General features: G+C 39.5%; 1 long non-coding RNA gene across 3 annotated transcripts in view; it reads left to right on the top strand.

Moving 5' to 3' along the window:
- The window catches only part of LOC118534327 (uncharacterized), a 65,339-nt gene that overhangs the window by 15,002 nt on the left and 27,378 nt on the right, over positions 1-22,959 (top strand). For 2 of the 3 annotated variants that reach the window (XR_013447950.1, XR_004916609.2), the window contains exon 2: positions 14,142-14,211. This is a non-coding gene — a long non-coding RNA (uncharacterized LOC118534327). The remainder of the gene's footprint in view (positions 1-14,141; positions 14,212-22,959) is intronic. The other variant, XR_004916610.2, reaches the window with a different exon arrangement.

The raw sequence follows: 22,959 nt of genomic DNA, 5'->3' as shown, positions 1-22,959 counted from the left end.
CCGCAGAGCAGGGAGCCCGATGCGGGGCTCGATCCCAGGACCCTGAGATCATGACCTGAGCCGAAGGCAGACGCTTTAACGACTGAGCCACCCAGGTGCCCCCCTCTGTCCATTTTAATCAGATTATTTGGGGGTTTTTTTTTAGTGTTGAGTGGTATGAGTTCTCTATATATTTTGGATATTAACCCCATATTTGATATATCATTTGCAAATATCTTTTCTCATTCAGTAGGTTCCCTTTTTGTTTTGTGGATCATTTCCTTTGCTTTGCAAAAGCTTTGTGTTTTGGTGTAGTCCCAATAGCTTAATTTTGCTTTTGTTTCCCTTGCCTTAGCTTTTCTATGGCTGTTTCTATGCCTGATGTCAAAGAAATTACTGCCTATGTTTTCTTCTATGAGTTTTGTGGTTTCAGGTCTCGCATTTAGATCTTTAATTCATTTTGAGTTTATTTTTGTGTATATTGTGAGAAAGTGGTCCAATTTCATTCTTTTGCATGTAGCTGTCCAGTTTCCCCAGCACCATTTGTTGAAGAGACTGTCTTTTCAACATTGTATATTCCTGCTTCCTTTGTTGTGGATTAATTGACCATGTAAGTGTGTGTTTATTTCTGAGCTCTCTGTTCTGTTCCATTGATCTCTATATCTACTTTTGTTCCAGTACCATTTTAAACAGAATACATGCACATGCTAATGGAAAAAAATCAAAAGGTAAAGAAAAATACAAAACAAAAGTAAATGTTCTGTTCTCCAATATCCCACCCCAAGTCTCCACGGCCAAAAGAAACACCCTCAGCCATTGGTTTTGCATCCCCCCTGAAGAAGTCTATGCATATTACAAAAATGTCACAAACAACCACATGCTGTCTTTCAGTACAGGTCCTACAACTTGATGTTTTTCCCTTATTGTGTCTTAAACATCTTTACATATCAGTAAACATCTATACCTCAGTTTAAAAGAAAATTAGAAGCTTCATAGTATTCCATTGAGTGAAAATATCGTTATTTGTTTATACAATCTCTTTTTGGATTGTTTTTTCATCATTGCTATTGCAAACAATACTTCAGTGAACACCTTTGTAAATATATACTTGTGCACATAAGAAAATAAATCTAATGTCTGCAGGGTAAACTTCTAAAAGTGGAATGGTTAATTCTGAGATTACATATATTTACATCTTGATAATTATCTCCTAATTTAGCCTCCAACTTGTTTTTTTTGAATTTTATTTTCTTATGTCATGTTAGTCACCATACAATACATCATTAGTTTTTGAGGTAGTGATCCACGATTCATTGTTTTCGTATAACATCCAGTGCTCCATCCAGCCCTCCTTAATACCCATCACCGGGCTAACCCATCCCCCCACGCCCCTCCCCTCTAAAACCCTCAGTTTGTTTCTCAGAGTCCATAGTCTCTCATGGTTCATCTCTCCCTCCGATTTCCACCCCTTCATTTTTCCCTTCCTTCTCCTAATGTCCTCCATGCTATTCCTTATGTTCCACAAATAAGTGAAACCATATGATAATTGACTTTCTCTGCTTGACTTATTTCACTTAGCATCCAGTCCCTCCTCCTGTCCCATCCATGTTGATGTAAAAGTTGGGTATTCATCCTTTCTGATGGCTGAGTAATATTCCATTGTATATATGGACCACATCTTCTTTATCCATTCATCTGTTGAAGGGCATCTCAGCCCTTTCCACAGTTTGGCTATTGCGGACATTGCTGCTATGAACATTGGGGTGCATATGGCCCTTCTTTTCACTACATCTGTGTCTTTGGGGTAAATACCCAGAAGTACAATTGCTGGGTCATAGGGTAGCTCTATTTTTAATTTTTTGAGGCACCTCCACACTGTTTTCCAAAGTGGCTGTACCAACTTGCATTCCCACCAACAGTGTAAGAGGGTTCCCCTTTCTCCACAACCTCTCCAACATTTGTTGTTTCTTGCCTTGCCAATTTTTGCCATTCCAACCACTGTAAGGTGGTATCTGAATGTGGTTTTGATTTGAATTTCCCTGATGGCTAATGATGATGAACATTTTTTCATGTGTCTGTTAGCCATTTGTATGTCTTCTTTGGAGAAGTGTCTGTTCATGTCTTCTACTTATTTTTTGCCTTGATTATTTGTTTTTTGGGTGTTGAGTTTGAGAAGTCCTTTATAGATCTTGGATACCAGCCCTTTATCTGTAGTGTCATTTGCAATGCAACTGTAGAAAGAGAAATTAGAGAAACGGTTCCATTTACAATAGCACCAAAAACCATAAGATACCTGGGAATAAACCTAACCAAAGAGGTAAAGGATCTATACTCTAGGAACTACAGAACACTCATGAAAGAAATCGAAGAAGACACAAAAAGATGGAAAAACATTCCATGCTCATGGATCAGAAGAATAAACATTGTTAAAATGTCTATGCTGTCCAGAGCAATCTATACCTTCAATGCCATCCCGATCAAAATTCCAATGACATTTTTCAAAGTGCTGGAACAATCCTAAAATTTGTATGGAATCAGAAAAGACCCCAAATTGCCAAGGAAATGTTGAAAAAGAAATACAAAGCTGGGGGCATCACGTTGCCCAATTTCAAGCTATATTACAAAGCAGTGATCACCAAGACAGCATGGTACTGGCACAAAAACAGACATACAGACCAATGGAACAGAATAGAGAACCCAGATATGGACCCTCAACTCTATGGTCAAATAATCTTTGACAAAGCAGGAAAAAACATGCAATGGAAAAAAGACAGTCTCTCCAATAAATGGTGCTGGGAAAATTGGACAGCCACATGCAGAAGAATGAAACTCAACCATTCTCTAACACCATATGCAAAGATAAACTCCAAATGGATGAAAGACCTCAATGTGAGACAAGAATCCATCAAAATCCTAGAGGAGAATATAGGCAGTAACCTCTTTGACATTGGCCGCAGCAACTTCTTTCAAGATACATCTCCAAAGGCTAGTGAAACAAAAGCAAAAATGAACTTTTGGGACTTCATCAAGATAAAAAAACTTCTGCACAGCAAAGGAAACAGTCAACAAAACAAAGAGGCAACCCATAGAATGGGAGAAGATATTTGCAAATAGCCTCCAACTTGTTAACCAATGTATACACTCAGCAACAACGCATGAGAGTGTGTTTCTCAACTGTTCCCATCCCTGGGAATTTGTTATCTCTGGGTTCAGGGAAATACTTTTACTTTTTACTTTCATAAACATCTGTACTATATAAACAGGATATAAGATGTTTCCTTTTGTAATTAAAAAAGATTAAAGAGATTTCGAACACTTGTTTGTAACTGTTTGAGGGAATAAGATTCTACTTGCAGATTACAGCCCAGAATATAAGACCATTCATCAAAAGAAGACCACAGGAGGGGACAGTTAGAAATAGAGCTCTGATAAGGGTAGGCTCACAGAGGGGAAGGGAATATGTCTTACTGGCTACCTACGGCTGAGCACTGGGGGAGGTAACCCTGTGGTAACAAGATGCAGAAGGCTAGAGATGGCTATAAATCTCTAACACTGTTACTATCTCCCCCATGAGATCATAGCCCTAGAATGAGAATTGATTTTTACAGGATACACCTACAATGCAAGGGACATTGGCCAAGTACTGCACTCAGTTCTCCTCTCTTGTACCCTAAGGACAATACAATCTGCACTTCTCATTTTAAATTCTTCTGGAATACAGTGTGCTCAATTCCTCTTTTTCTCACACAGACTGGAAAACTTGGATCTATGCCCACATGTAGACATTTTCTTTAGTATCCCACCCTCAGAATCATTACTGTAGAGAAGTTTTTCTGGGCAGGAATTCTTTGCAAAACAATATCCAGATTCAAGGGGGGGAAAAAAACTGAGTCACAAGAATGTAACGTCCTGTCTGGTCTGCTACAAAAGATATTTCTGTAACATCCAGAACCTCATATGCAATCAGTAAATAGGAAAATAATGTCAGTATAAAATGGAATTTGTGGAACTCAAACATGATTATCCTGGGCAAGGGCAGTGGAATAGCAGGAGTACAACTATAACCCTCAGTATGAAAGGAAAAACTTTTAGTGTGCCCACTGCTAAGCAGTAGTTCTTTCCGCTATATTTTAAGAAATTTAAAAATAAGTGCTTAATCGCTAATGGTAGTACAGAATTGTATAAACTCTGTGACGTGGAATTTGACAATTCTAGCATTTACTCTTGGTTATGGGCTGAATTGTATCCCTTCCCAAATTCATATGTTGAAATCTTTTATGCTCAGTACTTCAGAATGTGATTGTATTTGCAGATAGGACCTTTAAAGAGGTAATTAAGGCAAAAGGAGGTTGTATGTGCTCACCCTATTCCGACATGACTGGTGTACTTATAAGAAGAGAGATCTGGACATAGACAATACACAATAAAAGGAAAGACCATGTGAGCACCCAACAAGCAAGTGGCCATCTGCAAGCCAAGCCTCAGAAGAAACTAAACTTGCTGGCACCTTGATTTTGGATAGTCTCTAGAACTGTGAAAAACTAAATTTCTGTTGTTTAAGCTACTCAGTCTATAGTATTTTGTTGTGGTAGCCCTAGCAAACTAATACACTCTTGGACACATAAAAGGGAAACAACGTAATTAGCATTATTCGTTGTGATAATATTTATGAGAGCAGTAAAAATGGAAACAACCTAATTTCCTTCCACTGGAGACTAGTCAACTATGGTATATCCACACAGTGGGGTATGATGCAGCCATAAAAGATAGAAGACTTCTGTAACCTGATATGAAGTGATTTCCAGGATATGCTCTTAAGTGAGAAAAAAGCAAGATGCAACAGAGTTTATGTAATATGTTAACTTTTGTGTTAGAAAGAAGGAGAAATAAAAATATTTTGCAAAAAGTAAGCACAGGAAAGACAAAGCCAAAATGATAGGCTACCCACCAGTAACCTTATGTGGGGTCAGGGGCAGGTAATGAGCTAGATAAGATGGGGCTGGGAACATGGTATCCCTAGGTATATCTTTTTATGTAGTTTGAATTTTTTAATATGTAAACATTTACAAATTCAAAAATAAATTAGATTGAAAAGACTGAAAGAAGCAAACCCTGAAAGTGAATACAACCAGAAAAAAATAAACCTAACCTTTATCAAATTGATAATATAACCATGTAGGTTAACAGAATGAAAGTAACTTTTGGACACAGTAATCCGAACGGGATGTAGTCTAAAGATCAAAAGATCTGTAACAAACTCTGGAATTTAGGTTTGTTGTTAGGATTGGTAATGGAGTGCTGAAATTACTTTATTTGTATTGTAGGATAGAGCAAAAGAAAAAATATGTTGAGATAGTTAGGAACTTGGGTTCTTCCTGTTCAGGATAAATATACAATAGGGAAGGGTGAGGAAGGGTGCTGAAATTGGAGACACCATTATGAACTCTGTGTCAGTAGCAGTGGGTACACCTGGAAATTAGGTCTTGGTTCCTAAATACTGTTCTTTACTAACAACAACAAGGCTCCCTGGGAAAATGGCCAGTTCTAAGTCTGGAGCAGAGTAAGCACAAGATGAACCCAAAATGTATAGTACCAGAAATCAAATCAAGGGTGCTCAAAGACTAAAAAAGATATGTCTAAAGGACACAGGAGCAGTCTTGAAGGAGCTGCTAATGGCCACATTTGAGACAATTTGAGCATCCCAAAGAATAACATACATTAACATATACATCATATAATAACATATAACACATTAATAATATATTACATTATATATTATAATAATATAATAACATATAACAAATTGAATTTTTAGAAGTCCCCATGTCCATAGTGATACCAAAAAAAAAAAAAAAAAAAAGGCAAGGCAGGAGAAGGGAGGAAAGCTCTTCTTTACAGAAGAATGCCAACTAATATACATAGAAGTGATGATAAAATTACAAATTTACTGTTTTTCAACTACCAATGCAAGAATTGATTCAGGTAGAGATCATCAATAGTGGCTGTTAACTAGACTTATTGTGGGGATCATCTCACAGTATATACGTGTGTTGAATCATTCATTATGTTGTACACCTGAAATTCATATAATGTTATGTCAATTATATCTCAATTTAAAAATAGAAGACTAAAAAAAGATTATCAATGGTGAACTGTTATTGGAGAGCACAGTATTCATCTATCTCAAAATATCACATCATAGATTGCTTATTAATTACAAAGAGAAAAGATATCTTTACAATGAATAAATTCAGCAGATGCCACTCAACCAAGGTATTAAACTTAGCATCACCAAAGCAGCAAATGGTGTAGCTACTGCGATACAACAGGAAGTGTGCAACATCACTTACGTAGTATACTTGTTAAAAACATTTAAACTGCAGGGCGCCTGGGTGGCTCAGATGGTTGAGCGTCTGCCTTCGGCTCAGGTCATGATCTCAGGGTCCTGGGATCGAGTCCCACATCGGGCTCCTTGCTCAGCAGGGAGCCTGCTTCTCCCTCTGCCTGCCACTCCCCCTGCTTGTGCTCTCCCTCTCTCTCTCTCTCTCTGGCAAATAAATAAATAAAATCTTTAAAAAAAAAAATTTAACCTGCATCAAAACTTGAGGAACCACTATGAGAATCCAGATTGTTAAACATCCTTCAAGACTACTGGCATGGGCTTTTGAAAAATGTCTATGTCATAAAAGTGTTTAAAGACTTGGGAGAGGAGGACTCTTTGAGAATATAGGAGATAAAGAGACATGGAAGCTAAATGCAATCATAATCCTTGGTTTGATCCTGGATTGAAAAAGATAGCAAGAAAAGGATATTATTGGATCAATGGAGAAGATCTGAATATGGATTCTATATGAGATAATATTTTATCAGTGTTAACTTTACTGGTGTGATAACAGTAACATGGAAAGATAGTAATTTTTCAGATACATGCTGAAGTACTCAGGGTTGAAATGTCATGATGTCTGTAACTTACATCAGATGGTTCAGCAAATAAACAATTTCTTGTAGTTTTATAATTTTAGGTTTCACATTTTGATGTATAGTCTATATTGAGTTAATTTTCAGTATCTGTGTGAGTTATGGATCAAAGTTAACTTTTTTGCATACGAATATAAAATTGTGCCAACACTATTTATGGGAAGACTATCTTTTCTGCTCTTAATTGCCCTTGCACCTTGGCCAAAAATGAAGGGACCATACATGGGGCACCTGGGTGACTCAGTTGGTTAAGTAGCTGACTTGATTTCAGCTCAGGTCATGAGCTCAGAGTCCTGGGATCTAGCCCTGCGTTGGGCTCCGTGCTCATCAGCGAGTCTGCTTGAGGATTTTCTCTCCCTCTCCCTCTGCCCCTCCCCCCCCTTTCCCTCCTTCCCTCCCTCTCTCTCTCAAATAAATAAATAAATCTTTAAAATAAAATCAATGGACCATATGTGTGTGGGTCTATCTCTGGCCTCTCTATTCTGTTCCATAGATCTATTTGTCTTCCTTGACTCTGATACCACAATGTCTTGATCACTATGGCTTTACAATATGTCTTGAAGTCAGATAATGGAAGTTCTCCAACTTTGTCCTGCCTTTTCAAAGTGTTGCAAGTATTCTAGAGCCTTGTCATTTTCATATAAATTTTCAAATCATCATGTCAAATTATACAAAAATCCTATGGGTATTCTGATTGGGAAAGCACTGAATCTATCAATTTGGAGAGAACTGACATGTTGACAATATTGAAACTTCTGATCCAGGAATGCAATGTATTGCTCCATTTACTTAGGTCTTTTAAAGTTTCTCTCAGCGATATTTCATAATTTGCAGTATACAAATATTAAACATCTTTTGTCAGGTTTATCCCTAATTATTTCATATTTTTTATGCTATTATAAAGAGTATTTTAAAATTTCTAATTGTTGCTGGTATATAGAAATGCGATTGTATTTTGTGTATTGATCTTGTATCTTCCAAGCTTGCTAAACTCACTGATTAGTTCTAGTAGCTTTTTTGTAGCTTCCCTAGGATTTTCTACATAGACAATGTCATCCATGAATAAAGACAGTTTTACTTCTTCCTTCCCAATTGGACACAATTTATTTCTTTTTTTTTCCTTCTGTACTGGCTAGAACCTCCAGTATAATGTTCAGTAGAAGTGGTAGAGCAGATTTCTTTGACTTATTCCTGATTTTGAAGGCAAAGCATTTAGTCTTTCACCATTAAGCATGATATCAGCTATAGGTTTCTTTGTAGATGCTATGTATCAAGTTGAGAAAGTTTTCTTCTATATCAAGTTGAGAAAGTTTTCCTCTATTCTTAGTTTGCTGAGACTTTTTACAAAAATCAAGACTGGGTATGGGAATTTGTCAAATGCTTTTTCCTCCGTCCATTGAGACGATCACAAGTAGATCATCTTTTAGTTTAAGTTTGTTTTCTGTGAGTACTTTAAAGATGTTCTACACTAGCTTCTCACTTGCATAACATCTGACAAAACTCTGTGTCATCCTTACTTCTATAACTATGTGTAAAACGTCACGTCTCAGACTTCTAAGATTGTCCCTTTATCACTAGTTTTAAGTAATTTGATTATGATGTGCCTTAGGGTCGTTTTCTTCATATTTCTTATGCTTGAAATCCATTGAGTTTCTCAGAACTATGGGTTTATATTTTTTACCAAGTCTGAAAATACTCCAGGCATTCATTTTTCAAATATTTGGTATCGCCCCCACCCCACCTTTCCTTTCACAGCTCCAATTTCACACATATTTGGCTGCTTGAACTTGTCCCATGGTTCAATAACACTTTCTTCTCTCTTGTTCCTCTTCTTCTTTTTAATCCTCTGTGCTTCAATTTGGATAGTTTCTGTTTCTGTATCTCTACATTTGCTTGTCTTTGCTTCCATGATGTCTCATCTGCTGTTAATCCCATCCAATGTATTTTTCATTTCGAACATGTTTGTTGTCACCTGTAGAAGTTCAATTTAAAAAATTAAACTTCAATTAAAAAATCTTTCATATCTTTTTTAATATGTTCGATATTTCTTCTAGTTTTTTGAACACACGGAATACACATATCATAACAGTTTTACTGTCCTTATTTAGTAATGTTAGATCATTTGGGGTTATGTTTTAATTTTTTTTTTCTCCTTATTGTGGGTTTTATTTTTCTGATTCTTGGCACGCCTGGTCATTTTTTATTAGATGCCCAACATTATGAATTTTATCTTATGAGATGGTGGATATTTTTATGTTCTTAAAAATATTATAAAACTCTGTTCTGGAATATGGCTAAATTATCTGAAAGCAGTTTGATACCTTTGGGCCTTGCTTTCAGGTTGCATTTGGTGGGACCAGAACATATTTCGCCTAGGTTTAGTTTTTCCCCACTGCTGAAGAAGGAACCTTCTTTTTACTAACCTCAGCCTCATGAGTCATGAGGTTTTCCACTCTGGAGGATGGGAATGGCCACTGTCCTGGCTCTGTACGAACCCTGGGACAACTTGTTCTTATCCTGTGATAAGTGATTCGTTCTATAGTTTCAGGTAGTTTCCCTACTCACATGCTTGCTCAGTTATGGACTGAAACCATGAAGGGGGCCCACTGGTAGATCTCAGGTCTCTCTTTGCAATTTTCTCATCTCTGGTTCTCTATGATGAACACCCTAGCCACACTGGCTTACCTGGATGCCCAGCTTCATCTCCTCAAGTCAGGGAGACCACTGAGTCCTTCTCTCTGTGTCACGGGCTGGAAACTCTCTTCAGACAGTAAGCTAGGCAATCCTAGGCCTCACCTTAATTGTTTTCCACCACTCAAAGACCATTGGCCTTCACTGCTTATTTCCAATCATCTTGAGAGCTATTATGTCATGTATTTGTCCAGGTTTTTATTTTTGGCAAATCTAGTCCCTGATACTCCATCTCAGCCAGAAGCAGAAGTCACACATTATTGTTTTTATGCATCTTTAAATTTCCCCTGAGGCAGCCTCCAGCTGATCTGCTTTCCTGGGCTTATCTCCCACTTCATAATTACTGGTTTTGTTAGTGCTCTGGTTACAAAGTTGAATATGTTTTTCTCCATTTCCCTTTCATTTGAACATGTAATTTTATGGTATGCAGTGTTTCTGAGGAGTAAGTATATTGTGGTAGAGCAGTTGTAACCTGCACAATTTAAGAACCTATTCTATGATTGGCATATATTTTAAGAAAAAGTAGAGAATACATAAAGACGTATTTTTACTAGCATTTTCAAAAATGAAACTAAATGGTCAGATCTTTGAGGGTAAGTTTCATTTTGTGTAAATCATTGTATTTTTGCCTTTCCCACAGTGCCCAGCAATTGATCCTCAAGACCATTTGTTGATATATGGGTAGTCCAGGAATATATTACTTTCATTCTTATGATTATGACTAGCTTTTATATATTAACTGTCTACTGCAAATTAGGTATTCTACCAGGCACTTTACACAATATCAAATTCAGTCTTCACTGCTGCTCTATGATACAGAGATTTTGTCCCTCTTTATAGACAGGGAAATGGATTCAAGGAAGATGTATCTTGCTCAAGATCCCACTGCTAGAAACTGATACTATTGAGATTCTAATCTCAGGTCTGTCTGATTCCAAAGCCCAAGCTCCTTGTACTGCTTTGTCCTCTGTTTCATGAAACATGACAAAGCTTAGTGGTTCTTTTCTCTAATAGGAACTGTCTTACTTCCTTTCATTCTCTTAAAGAAGGGAATTTTTAAAAAGCCGCTTTAGGACAAGACAGTCCAATGTGCAGCAGAATTGGTCGAGGAAGCATGCACCTTGAGTTTTCTGAATTTACTCATGGATCAGATTTGAGTCCAGGGTGATTTCACATGACTTTATTATACCTGAAAACCAGGAAGAGATTATGTTCAATAAACACAAAAAAACTAAAAATATGCCAGAATCCCTGTTTCCTTTTAAAACAACGTTATGGTTTCTGCCAATAGAGATATACTTACCCCTCAAGCACCACCCCAGTTCTTTCAGTCATGACAGGAAACATTGTTCACTCAGAGACTCTTTCCAGAGCTATGCAAGGGCTTCTCTTAGAAAGGGCTTAAACTCAATGAAAAATGGAGTTTTGATCTCAAATAGTTTTCTTAATAATGTTGTGGTATGGGCTGAGCAGGCATATTCCCTGAAAGGGAGAGAATAAAATTATATTGACCTCACAATGGGGCATTTTACGGTCTCCCATATGTTGTTCCTCTGCAACAAGGAAGATAGACTTCATGTAACTTGGGGGTTGGGCTTGAGCCTGCAGGGGCTATAAGCAGGGGCTGGTCAGTGGAGGAAGTCAAGGAACATGAGCTCAGATTGTCCTCACCAGGGGAAAAGAAGCCCGAATTCATGGACAGGGCCCAAAGTTTATCTGAATTGCCTTCCATTTCTGTCAAGGTTTAGCATCAGGTCACTGGTGCCTATCACTGTGGCAACGAGGGATTATTTTTATTAAGCATTTTGTGTTTGCCTAAGAGCTTTAAGTCATTAATCATTTAACTCTTGCTCCCCATGAGACTTTTGTGAAATAAATGGGAAAGAAATAACACAATTCTTATTTCATAGATAGAGAAACTGAAGCATTTTTGTTTGCCACTATTACCCACTGAAAGAGTTAAAGCCATGCATTAGAATTTGGGAGAACAAGGCCAGGCATCTGATGAGCTTCTGTTTCACCACAGAAGTGAGGTTTTCTGTTTTTATACAAAATGAACTTTCATATTTTTCATTTTGGAAGCAACATGATCGATACTGAGGTGTACTGAAGAAAAAAACAGACTTCACTTCCTTTCATATAGTATGAAAGTTTTACTGAGTTCCCACAAACATTTTGGAATCCAAAAATGCATTTAAGTTTAAGTAGTAAAGATTGTAAGGCATTGCTAATCTTGAGTTTTCTAATAAGAAAGAGAATATAAGCAAACACATCCAGTGTCGTTGTGAATAGACAACAACAAGTTATAAAGGGACTTGGAGAAGATAGCATGGGGCTTTTGCTGCCTGGAATGAATGTGGTGGGCTTCTTGGAGGAGGTGTGTTTTGAATTTTAATTAAAAAAGAAAGATTTCAGAGATGGTATGTCCTTCCAACCAGATGAATGGAAATATCTTTCCTGTTCCTTTAATGGAGTGTAAACACCATCGAAAAATTGTCGAATACCACAAGAAGGAGTTGACCAAGAGGTCCACAGGGCACATTTCATGGTAATGGAGAGGAAATGAAGAGAAGTTTTCTGGCAGTGGGATCTTTCAGATCTATTAACAATGAGGTAGTTCAGGGGGCAGATGGGTTAGGGTGGGAAAGAGAAGGGTGTCAGTGGAAGCCTTTTAAACCAGACTAGATAAAGCACAGAAAGATCACTTTAGGATTCAGCATGCCCTCTGGTGGGGGTAGGGAATACAGTTAGGGCCAGGACTAATCTACTTCCTTTGGCATAAGACAGACCTTGGATTCAAATCCATGTAGAAACCATGACTAAACGTCTCTGGTTCCTCTTTTCTAAGCTGAAGGCAAACGCTTAACGACTGAGCCACCCAGGCGCCCCTGGTTCCTCTTTTCTAAAATGGTATCAACAAGGCCTACCTTATACGTTGATGAGTGAAATTAAAAAAAAAAAAATGTTTTAGTGTTTACATGGAGCATAGCAGCAGAAGCAAATTTGGGTTATATTGGGTCTAAAGCTTATACAATAGCGGAGGCCTTCTTTAAGAAAAAGAATACACAAGTCTGATTACAAAATTAGATAGTAAAGTGAATATTTACTTAGAATAAGAAAAGAAGTCACAACAAATCACTTAAAAAAACCACAACAAACTGACAAATATCACAAACGTCACAAAAATCCAGAAAAACAACATGTTTTAATTTATTAGCTACTTGAAATACTCGTTTTGTGTGTGTACACATACACATTACAGATATATATGTGTGCTGTATATTCTGATGGCCTCTTCATTTGACAAAAATTCTATAATATATAAAGAGAATGAGAACATATTTTAACTTTTCTTCCATATAATTGATCAAAATTTGTTTTTTATTGGGGAGCCTGGGTGGCTCAGTCGTTAAGCATCTGCCTTCGGCTCAGGTCATGATCCCAGGGTCCTGGGATCGAGCCCCACATCAGGCTCCCTGTTCCGCGGGAAGCCTGCTTCTCCCTCTCCCGCTCCCCCTGCTTGTGTTCCCTCTCTCGCTGTCTCTCTCTCTCTCTGTCAAATAAATAAATAAAATCTTTTTTAAAAAATTGTTTTTTATTTTTGATAGTTTAGAATTTTTTTTTCAGTATCATAACTTGCTTGTAATGTCATGCAAAATTTTATGATTGTTGTCAAATTTGGGAAAAGTTCTATCAAGGTTTTTCATGAAAGAGGTGTAAGGTTTAGGTAAGTCTTTCATGGGTTAGCTTCTGACCCTGTACATTTCAATTTTTGTTTCTCCTCCTGTCTTCCTAATCTCAGGGCTGGGCATTGTAGAATACCCTCATATCCCAGCATGATACACTCTGGGTCTCCAGCTCACTAAGTGAACAGATGATGATAAGAGTGTTGAAATCCATTCCTACAACGCAGTGGCTAACATCAACTCTACATGAAAGTGATGTGATGTATCTTCAACTCAACTGCAAAGCCACACAAAGGGAGATGTGGCAGAGAGGAAGTCAGTCACCAGTTAACAAATTAGTGTTAAATAGTTTAATTTTGTAAACTTTACAAAAACATATAACCATGCCCACACATTGATAGAGCTCCTCCCAGGGCCTTAGAAGGGTCTCATGCCATTAGCTTCATGGCCAATCACCTCTACATGCCCTGTGAGTGTGCTGAACAATTCTGTCCCCCATACTGGCAAGTATTACTCAAAGTAAGCAAGGTGGTGGTAGGGATTTGGGGTTACAAATTCAGGAGACTCTGGAAGGCAACAACTTGTCCAATCACAGAGATGAGATATGTCTCATTCAGCAGTGGTGAATCTAAATTAAACTGAGTCTTGAGGATATGATGGTGGCATATCAGAAGGAAAAACTTTGTTCTTCCTGTATTTTGCTGGGTTCCCCCAGCCCCCGCCAACATCAGCTGGTTACATTTGAGTTCACAACTCCTCTTTGAAATCGCTGTGATTTACCTGACTCTGAACTCTTTCATCTTTCAGAAAATCCCTTCTTGAAGCACCATGATTCTCTTAGAGCACTATGATACCTGGAGGTGGTAGAGGTAAGCTGGTAAGTTTGTCAAACCTGCCTCAAGTGGTCCTGGGCTGAGATACTTTTGAGGCTGGTGAAAGCAGCAGTGGAGAAACAGGGGCCTAGCGGTATGGTGGTCATTCCAGAAATGTAACCCCTCAGAAACGTGCTACCCAGCCTCTCATAAGAAGGGTAAAACAAATAAAGCTGCTGCCTATTTGGAACATACGCTGGCTCCTTCCACATCTGCAGGACATTTAGCTCCTTGCATCTGGTAATGTTTGTGCAAATATAATTCCATATTCACTAATAATTCCTGGGGCTAAAGGCCCCCCCTCGGGTAACCTTGTTAATATTCTCTCAAGGCCTGGTGTGAACGCCTCATAGCATTTTGATTAGAATTCAATCTTGTGTTTTTTTCCCTCTCTGTCTCTTTCTCCCTCTCTCCTCTCATGCTTTTCTGGCCCCCGGTTTCCTGGCCACCCACATCAGGAGACATTCTCCCTCCCTTCCACTCTCCATTCTCAGTTTCAAGGAATTTCCTTGTGTCAAAGGCAAAGTGTGATTGACATATTTTTCCCCTCTTAAGAGCAGTCATCTCGGTGTTTGATTTAACCATCTCCTTATGGGGCTCGTACAATCATTACCTGGGTGAAAAAGAGACCTCCTGCTCACCCTCACGCTCAGACCCACGTAGCTCAGTATTTTTGTAGACTTTTAAATTGCTGCTCTCCTTCCTCTTTTTTCCACCCTTTTCTTTCTTTTTGGTTGGCACTAGCAAATGATTCCCTGGTGTGTTGTACCCTGAGCCTTAAAGGATTTTAGTTATCCACAAACAGGTAGACCAGCTGCCTCCTGCCAGTGCCCTCTGCCTGCCAAGAAAAGCATTTGCTGTTCTTTAGATCTGGGGGAAAGAATGGATACAGAACGAGCTGTCTAGTTTTGAATTCACCAACTTTAGGCAGGTTGTGTTCCTTTGGTTCCTTAGTCTTCCAGCTTATTTTTCTCTCAGGAGAAGAAAATAGAAAACAAAAACAAAAGCAAATTAGCCATAGCATGAAGAATTGTATTTAAACCCAAGAGGAATTTCTTGGCAGTGAAGTTCTTAATGTTGGAGTGATTCTGGAATGCATGTACTGTCTCTCAGGCTGCCTTATCATCGAATTACTGTGGGTTCTAAGGGTTTCTGCCTGAAGGGGATGAACTAGATGACCGTGGAAGGTCACTTGCAGCTTTTCAATTCAACAGCAATCCCCTTCTTTTCTGTGAAGGGCCACACTTCCCATAGTATTGGAGCAGACTCTATCTTAAGGGAATTGCTCATGCCTCTCTAGAGTAGCCTGAATCACATCTCCTACCGATGATTATGATAAGCTGCCTACTCACAGCTCCCAATTGCAGGCAGCTCTGTTGTCATGCAATAATTGCATTCTTAAGTAACCTTCTTGCCCCAATCCCATTGTTTCAGAAGGAAACGAAGTGCTAGAAGATAGAGCCTTGGATTGGCAGTAACAAAGTCAATTTTTTTTTCCTGCAGGAATTTCGGTGGTAAAGATAGTTTTAATAAAAAACTATCTGTATATAGCTACACTATCTTAACTCATTGTGCAAAGTATTCAGTATGACATTTCACTTTTAATCAGGAGTAATGGTCTGTGTGTAGCGATTACTAAAAGCACTCTTATTAACATAGCATGACATAAGTACTTGCTTGTTGTAATTATCATCTGTGTTATGATAAACAAAGCATAATGCCAACCAAGCAAAGCAGGCATATGATCTTACGTTGAGAGTAGCAGCAGTATGTGTACTATACATTGTGCTTTGATTGACATTATATCTCATTGCTTTAGGAAAACGTGGCTGTAGAGGAAATGCCAGTGCTCCCCATTATATAAATACTCCTAAGAATCCATGTCAGTCCATGGTCCTCCCAGACCAGTATCTGAGTCTGAAAGTAGAATGATGGGATTATATGTGGAAAGTCATGATTACCCTAAAAAACACTGACTCAAAAAGGTTAGGATGGACTCTAAGGCATTCGTAGGTTATAATTTCTTATTAGAGTCCCAAGAGCCACTCATTGAAGTCAGGACCCACAAGAACTCATGTGGTCCATAATGCCTCTCCATCTTTTCTGTACCCAATTTATATTTTTGTCCTGTATGAAAGGAGTGGTACTTCCTTTTATGTGTGGTATATCTGCTTCTTTCAAACTCAAGTTTCACCAAGTCTTGTATTCCAGAATTTGGTTAAAGAGTCTATGGTTCTCCGTTTCTTTATCCTCCATGACTTGGAAAACTTTAATCAGATTTTTGCTGCACTCTCCACCCATCCACCCATTCCCTCCACCACTACTTTCATCTTTCCAGTTGAATAAATAGACGTTTTCAAAGCTTGTCCTCATGTAGAATCCCTTCCTCTCTTCCTAAATGTTGTAGTTGATGATGTCCGGAAAATTCTTTCATACCTAAATGACGGTGACTGGCATTGTGTGTCTCAATGTATATTGTTTAGGCCGGGATTATTTTTTTTTAAGATTTATTTATTTTAGAGAGAGAGAGTGAGCAGGAGGAGGGGCAGAGGGAGAGGAGAGAGAGAATCCTCAAGCAGGCTCCCTGCTGAGCACAGAGCCTGACTTGATTCCAGGACCCTGAGATCATGCTGTGAGCCGAAATCAAGAGTCAAACACTTAGCTGACTGAGCCACCCAGGCACTGCAGGATTTTTTTTTTTTTTCAGAAGAGTAGGTATAATACATCCACATCTTCTTATTCAGTTTTTCTGCAATTTTTCTGTGTTGAAGGTAATGAGACCAACTTTATTAGATAATCACCATTAATAAGTTTAATACTAATGTCAGAAATTTCTAATTTTTTGAGAAGTGGGAATAATTTTTCAAATGAAAAGTTATCTGGAATGCAAAAAATATGAATATGTTGTAAGCTATGTGATATTTGGGGACCAAAGCCTAGCCCCTTTGGCCTCCCTCTGGTCTCTGAGGTACTCCACAAAACTAGAGAGTTCCTCAAAACATACTTTGAAAATCACCAAGCTGGGCGCCTGGGTGGCTCAGTCGTTAAGCGTCTGCCTTTGTCTCAGGTCCTGATCCCAGGGTCCTGGGATTGAGCCTCGAATCGGGCTCCCTGCTCAGCTGGGAGTCTGCTTCTCCCTCTCCCACTCCCCCTGCTTGTTCCGTCTCTCTCTGTTTCAAATAAATAAATAAAATATTATTTAAAAAAAAATTACCAAGCTTACCAAAGTGAGCACCAACCACTGTTTATTTATTTTTTAAAGATTTTATTTATTTATCAGAGAAAGAGAGAGTACAAGCAGGGGGAGCGGCAGGCAGAGGGAGAAGCAGGCTCCCGGCTGAGCAAGGAGCCCCATGAGGGACTTCATCCTAGGACCCTGGGATTATGATCTGAGCTGAAGGCAGATGCCTAACCGACTGAGCCACCCAGGCGTCACCCACTGTTTACCTTAAAAAGCTGGGATTTACAGGGCACCTGGGTGGCTCAGTCAGTTAAGCGTCTGCCTTTGGCTCCGGTCATGATCCCAGGGTCCTGGGCTTGAGCCCCGCATCGGGCTTCCTGCTCTGCGGGAAGCCTGCTTCTCCCTCTCCCTCTGCCTGCCACTCCCCTGTTTGTGCTCACTCTCTCTCTGTCAATTAAATTTTTTAAAAAATCTTTAAAAAGCTGGAATTTAGTTTAAAATACAGGCATCCACATTTTCTTAACCAACTCTTTCTTTACAGAACATATGGTTTTGAAATGCATCCTTTATTTCGGGTCATTCAAATGCGCTTCAGGCTCTCCTGTCCATGGTTGTAAATGAGGTCACATGCAGAGTTCAGCACGAAGTTCACCCTTACCTGCACAGCAGCAGTCCCAGCCCGCTTCTGAGGTGTTCCTACCCTCTCATGTTTCTCAAGGAGTCTCTCAAAGGGGTCTTGCTTGTGTCCCCCTCGTCAGTAAGGACCACTTCGGTCCAGGGTCTCTGAGTGTAAAGGGGCTCCGCTGCTCCAGAAAGCTCCATGCGGTTCTTCACAGCCAGTGCTGTCTCGGGTCACTGCTGCGATCAACCAACACAGCCTGTGGGTGCTGCTCTCCCCTCTGCCCAGGAGCGGACACAGACCCTTTCTTGAAGGCCTCACAGCACAGCCAAGAACAGATTGTAACACGTAATGTCACTTTTTTGTTACAGCCCCAGCTATCACGAAAAGGGAACATACACCAAAATCATCCTTCAGCAGGCAGCTAGCCATCCTTACGCAGTCTGCTACAGGCCACACTTCTGCCCTGACACTGCAGGAAAAACTTTCCACCCAATATCCATTCTCTCCTTGTTTTGATACAGAAAAACAATTTTATTTGAGATGGTGATGAGCCATGTTAAACAGATACCTTTCCCAGCCTTTCTTGCAGCTAGGTATGGTCACAAGACTGAGTTCTGGCTAAACCAATAGAAGTGGACTCCTGGGAAGGCTCCTTGCAGGGGCTGGTAAAACTGGGAGATGCTTCCCTTTTCCCTTCCTGCTGCCTGAAATGAGTGTGTGATGACATGCGCTATGGCAACCATATTGGAACATGAGGTGGTCTTGAGGCTGGAAGCCGAATGCTGAGGATGGTAGAGCAGAAGGAAGGCGGAGTCACTGATTACTTGGGGAAGTCACCGCAGTATCCTTGGAAGAATCACTTCTGGACTTGTTTGTGTGTGTTTGGGTGTTCTGTAATCTGTTGGTAAACCAAAATATGGCACAGCAGCGATGAGCCTGCTTTCCTCCCTTGCTATTGGGCGTGCTCGGCTCCTGACCTGGTTGCATACGACAGAGTCTGGCTCCTATCCATTATGTGGGAAAGCCCTTTAGCATGGCTAGTCTCTCCAGAGCCTCTTCCCAAGAGAACCAGAGCCCAGAAAGAAGTCATTCTCTCCTTACCCACAGTCTAGGACCCAACTGCCATCTCCTCACCCGGAAGTCTTTTCAGAATAATTGAGAATTATACTTATTATTCCTTCAGACCCTCTTATTCTGCCCACAGTGGTGTGGCCTCACCTGCCGCTGCCAATAGTAAGCACATCGGGCCCAGTTCCAGCCATGGCTCAGTTCCTTTATCTGATAAATGGGAAAAAGTTTAAATAAACATAAACCACAAATGGTTTTAAAATATACTCTTAGGTATTAGTTTTGGAATCCCTACCAGAGTGCTTCTTAAATTTTTTTTTGGCTCATCTTGTTTTTGGCTCATCTTGCCCATATGTGCATCTTCTTAGATATAGAGCAACACATGGATATTAACCCAGAAACGCACACACAGACTGTTGCATTTACACATACGTGCACACAGAGATTTTTATATAGACTACCACATTGCTATGTATATCCATTAGCATATATCCTGGCACACTGATACCCAAGTTCAAAGGAATTTGGATTGAAGTTTAGTTAATAGCAAATATATGGGATGGGATAGATATAGCAGTTAAAAAGCCCAGGCAGGTAGATTCGAAATGAGCAAAGTAACCTCCATGGTACTCATTTTTAATGGCATTGCAGTAATGTAAATTTTCTATGTGTTCCAGGGGTAAGGCTAATGAGAGACTGATTAGAGAGATGGGCCTGATGGACAGCCCAGCACTGTTGCTGAGCTGGTCTGTGTCGACTTGGCCATCTCAACAGTCACTTCTTGGTAGTAGAACCATCATGAGCTCTCCTTGATAGTAACAGGGAAAGGCAGTCTTGTCTTCCAGCCTTACCATAGGCACCCAGCAAGATTTTGAAATATGAATGAATGATTCATATACTCTGCATGGACCCCTCCCCTTGCAAGACTGTCTGACCTTCATTGGGTATGCTTATGGAAGGGAGAGAAAGCAAGTGCAGTGGCCACTTGGATCCAGGACGTGGCAGAGGGAAAGGGAGCTAAAGTCAAGTCTCTGTGCTGATATCTAACCCCCGGCCTGGGAGCTGATGTGGACTTTACACCCTGCAATGGTAAAGATTTTCTAGGATGTTGTGCAAGGAACAAGACATCCAACGCTTTCCTGGAGAGGCTCCTCTGGAGATAGAGACAGATAGAAAGACCGAGGCACTTTGTTTTTCTTTTCATATTTTCATTTTTTTCCCCTATTTATGTCCATGAATGTTCTTCTCCTATCCTGGTGTTTGAATACTTATATGTGCTAACCACAGCCTGGCCCTGCTGTCACTTAGCCAAATTACACACATTTCGGTCTTTTCATCTTTCTTTATGAACCAGCCTCTCCAGTCTATTTAATCATGTTGGCAGTTCTTTTCTGAATTCCACCCAATTTAAAAATAAGCTAAATTCTCCACCCCTGTGGATTGAAAAGCAGGCGGTTGCGAACCCATGCAGAGCGCCAGCCTTGGTTTGAGGCATGTAGAGGAAAGATATGCCCCTGTCTGAAACTCTCTATTCCACAGCTTGGAAAGGGCCAGGGGAAGTGGGGAGAGAGGCAGGAAACTTGGCTGGTCAGAGCTGGAGACCAGGGTACTGTGCTGGGGTTTTTCAAATCAGGTGATGGTCCAATCTGGTTCAGAATCCAAAAGGTACAAAAGTATATGTACAAGGAACAGAAAGTATTGTTTCTGTATTTGCCACCTAGTCACCCAACTCTTTTTTTTTTTTAAGGTTTTATTTATTCATTTGACACAGAGAGAGAGAGAGCTCAAGCAGAGGTAGCGGCAGGCAGAGGGAGAAGCAGACTCCCCACTGAGCAAGGAGCCCGATGTGGGGCTCGATCCCAGGACCCCGGGATCATGACCTGAGCCGAAGGCAGATGCTTAACTGACTGAGCCACTCAGGTGCCCCTAGTCACCCAACTCTGAAGAAGCACCCAAAGTTACTTGTCTCTGTATCATTCCAGAGAGATTTTACGCACGTGCGACTGAATAGGTATTTGTGTGTGCATGGACATCTCCCCACCTCCATTTTTTTTTTTTAAAGATTTTATTTATTTATTTGAGAGAGAGAGTGAGAGAAAGAAAGAGCACAAGAGGGGGGAGCGGGAGAGGGAGAAGCAGACTCCCTACCGAGCAGGTAGCCCGATGCGGGACTCGATCCCAGGACTCCAGGATCATGACCTGAGCCGAAGGCAGTCGCTTAACCAACTGAGCCACCCAGGCGCCCTCCCCACCTCCATTTTTATACCAATAGTGATATACTATATGCATTGCTCTCCTCTTCGCTCTCTCTCTTAGCAATATATCTTGCAGATCTGGAGGTTGGCCCATATTCACACATTAAAAAGCTTCTTCAGTACTTTTTATGGCTATATAGTATCTATATCATAAATATGCAGTAATTCATGGCCCACAATTAATGAGCATTTATATTCTTTCTGACTTCTTATAGTCACTATCAACAAACATCTAGGGATCTTAGCAATTTTTTTTTATTCCCGGCAATGCCTCTCTGATTAACTTATACATTTTGTACATGTGTAAGTAGATACATAGGACAAAATTCCTGGGTTGAAAGGTATGTGCATCAGGTTGTCTAGTTCAAATCTGACTGATCTGCCAACTTATACACCCATTGCCAACATGTGAGAATATGTGTTTCCCCATAGCCACACACATACACAATTTTTTAGAACTTCGACAATCTGATAGGGGTGAAAAGTAAGTCATCTTTGTGTATTTCTGTTATTATGAGTGAGATTGGTTTCTTTTCACAAACTTAAGAGCCATTTGAATTCCCTTTTCAGTGAACACTCCATTTCCTTGCTTTACATCTCTGTTGAGTGGTTGGTCTTCCATTGATTTGGGGGGTCTTTCTATATTAGGGAGATTCGCTTCTTGTGATTTAAGTTGGAAATATATTTTCCCGTTTGTCATTCTTTTCTATTTACCGAGGTGAATATATTCACCTTTTACTTCATAATTCCTGGGTTTTGGTTTTGTGACGTACTTAGAAAAGTTTTTTCCACTTTGAGGTTGCTTTTTTTTTTTTTTCTCTCCTTAATACCCATCACTGGGCTAACCCATCCCCCCACCACCCTCCCCTCTAAAACCCTCAATTTGTTTCTCAGAGTCCATAATTTGAGGTTGCTTTTTAAAAATTCCATGGTTTCTTCTAGTATTCATATAAATAACAGGTAAATCAAACTTTATGTTTTTCCAGATAGCTACCCAGTTGTCTCAATATCATTTATTGAATAATCTATCTTTTATCCATAGATTTGAAATGTTACCTTTAACATATATAAAATCTCCATTGCATTTGTGCCTCTTTTTGATTCCTAGTTTGTTCCAGTTATCTTTCATGCCAATATCACATTATTTTAATTATCTGTAGCTTCAAAAATTGTTTTATTGTTTTAAAAAAAAAGACTGGAAGTCCACCCAACAAACATTTAGTTATTGCTTCTGAGTGGCGGAATTAGAAAAAAACATGCCTTCCTTCTTTACTATGTTACAGATTGTGTAATAAACTGGCTTTAGTTTATAAAATAATGCGCCAAAAAATAAAATAAAATAAAAATTGATTGTTTAATAAAAATAATTCCCCTTTATTACTCTTGTCTTTCAGAATTTTCCTGTTTTCTTTGTTGTTGTTTTCTTCCGTATGAATTTTAGAATCAGGTTGTCTAGTTAAAAAAAATCATTTGGGCATTTAAAAAATCAGGGCATGTTAAATTTATAGATTTAGGGTAAGTAGCCATCTTTATGATATTGCTTGCTTCTCCCCAAGAATATGATATGCTTTTTTATTTGTCATGTGTGTTTGTGTGTGTGCTCATTTTAAAGTTTTATTTAAACGCT

This window comes from Halichoerus grypus, chromosome 5 (assembly GCF_964656455.1).
Source record: "Halichoerus grypus chromosome 5, mHalGry1.hap1.1, whole genome shotgun sequence".
NCBI lineage: Eukaryota > Metazoa > Chordata > Mammalia > Carnivora > Phocidae > Halichoerus > Halichoerus grypus.
The sequence above is the reverse complement of the archived record's forward strand: the minus strand, read 5'-3'. Positions and strand labels throughout refer to the sequence as shown.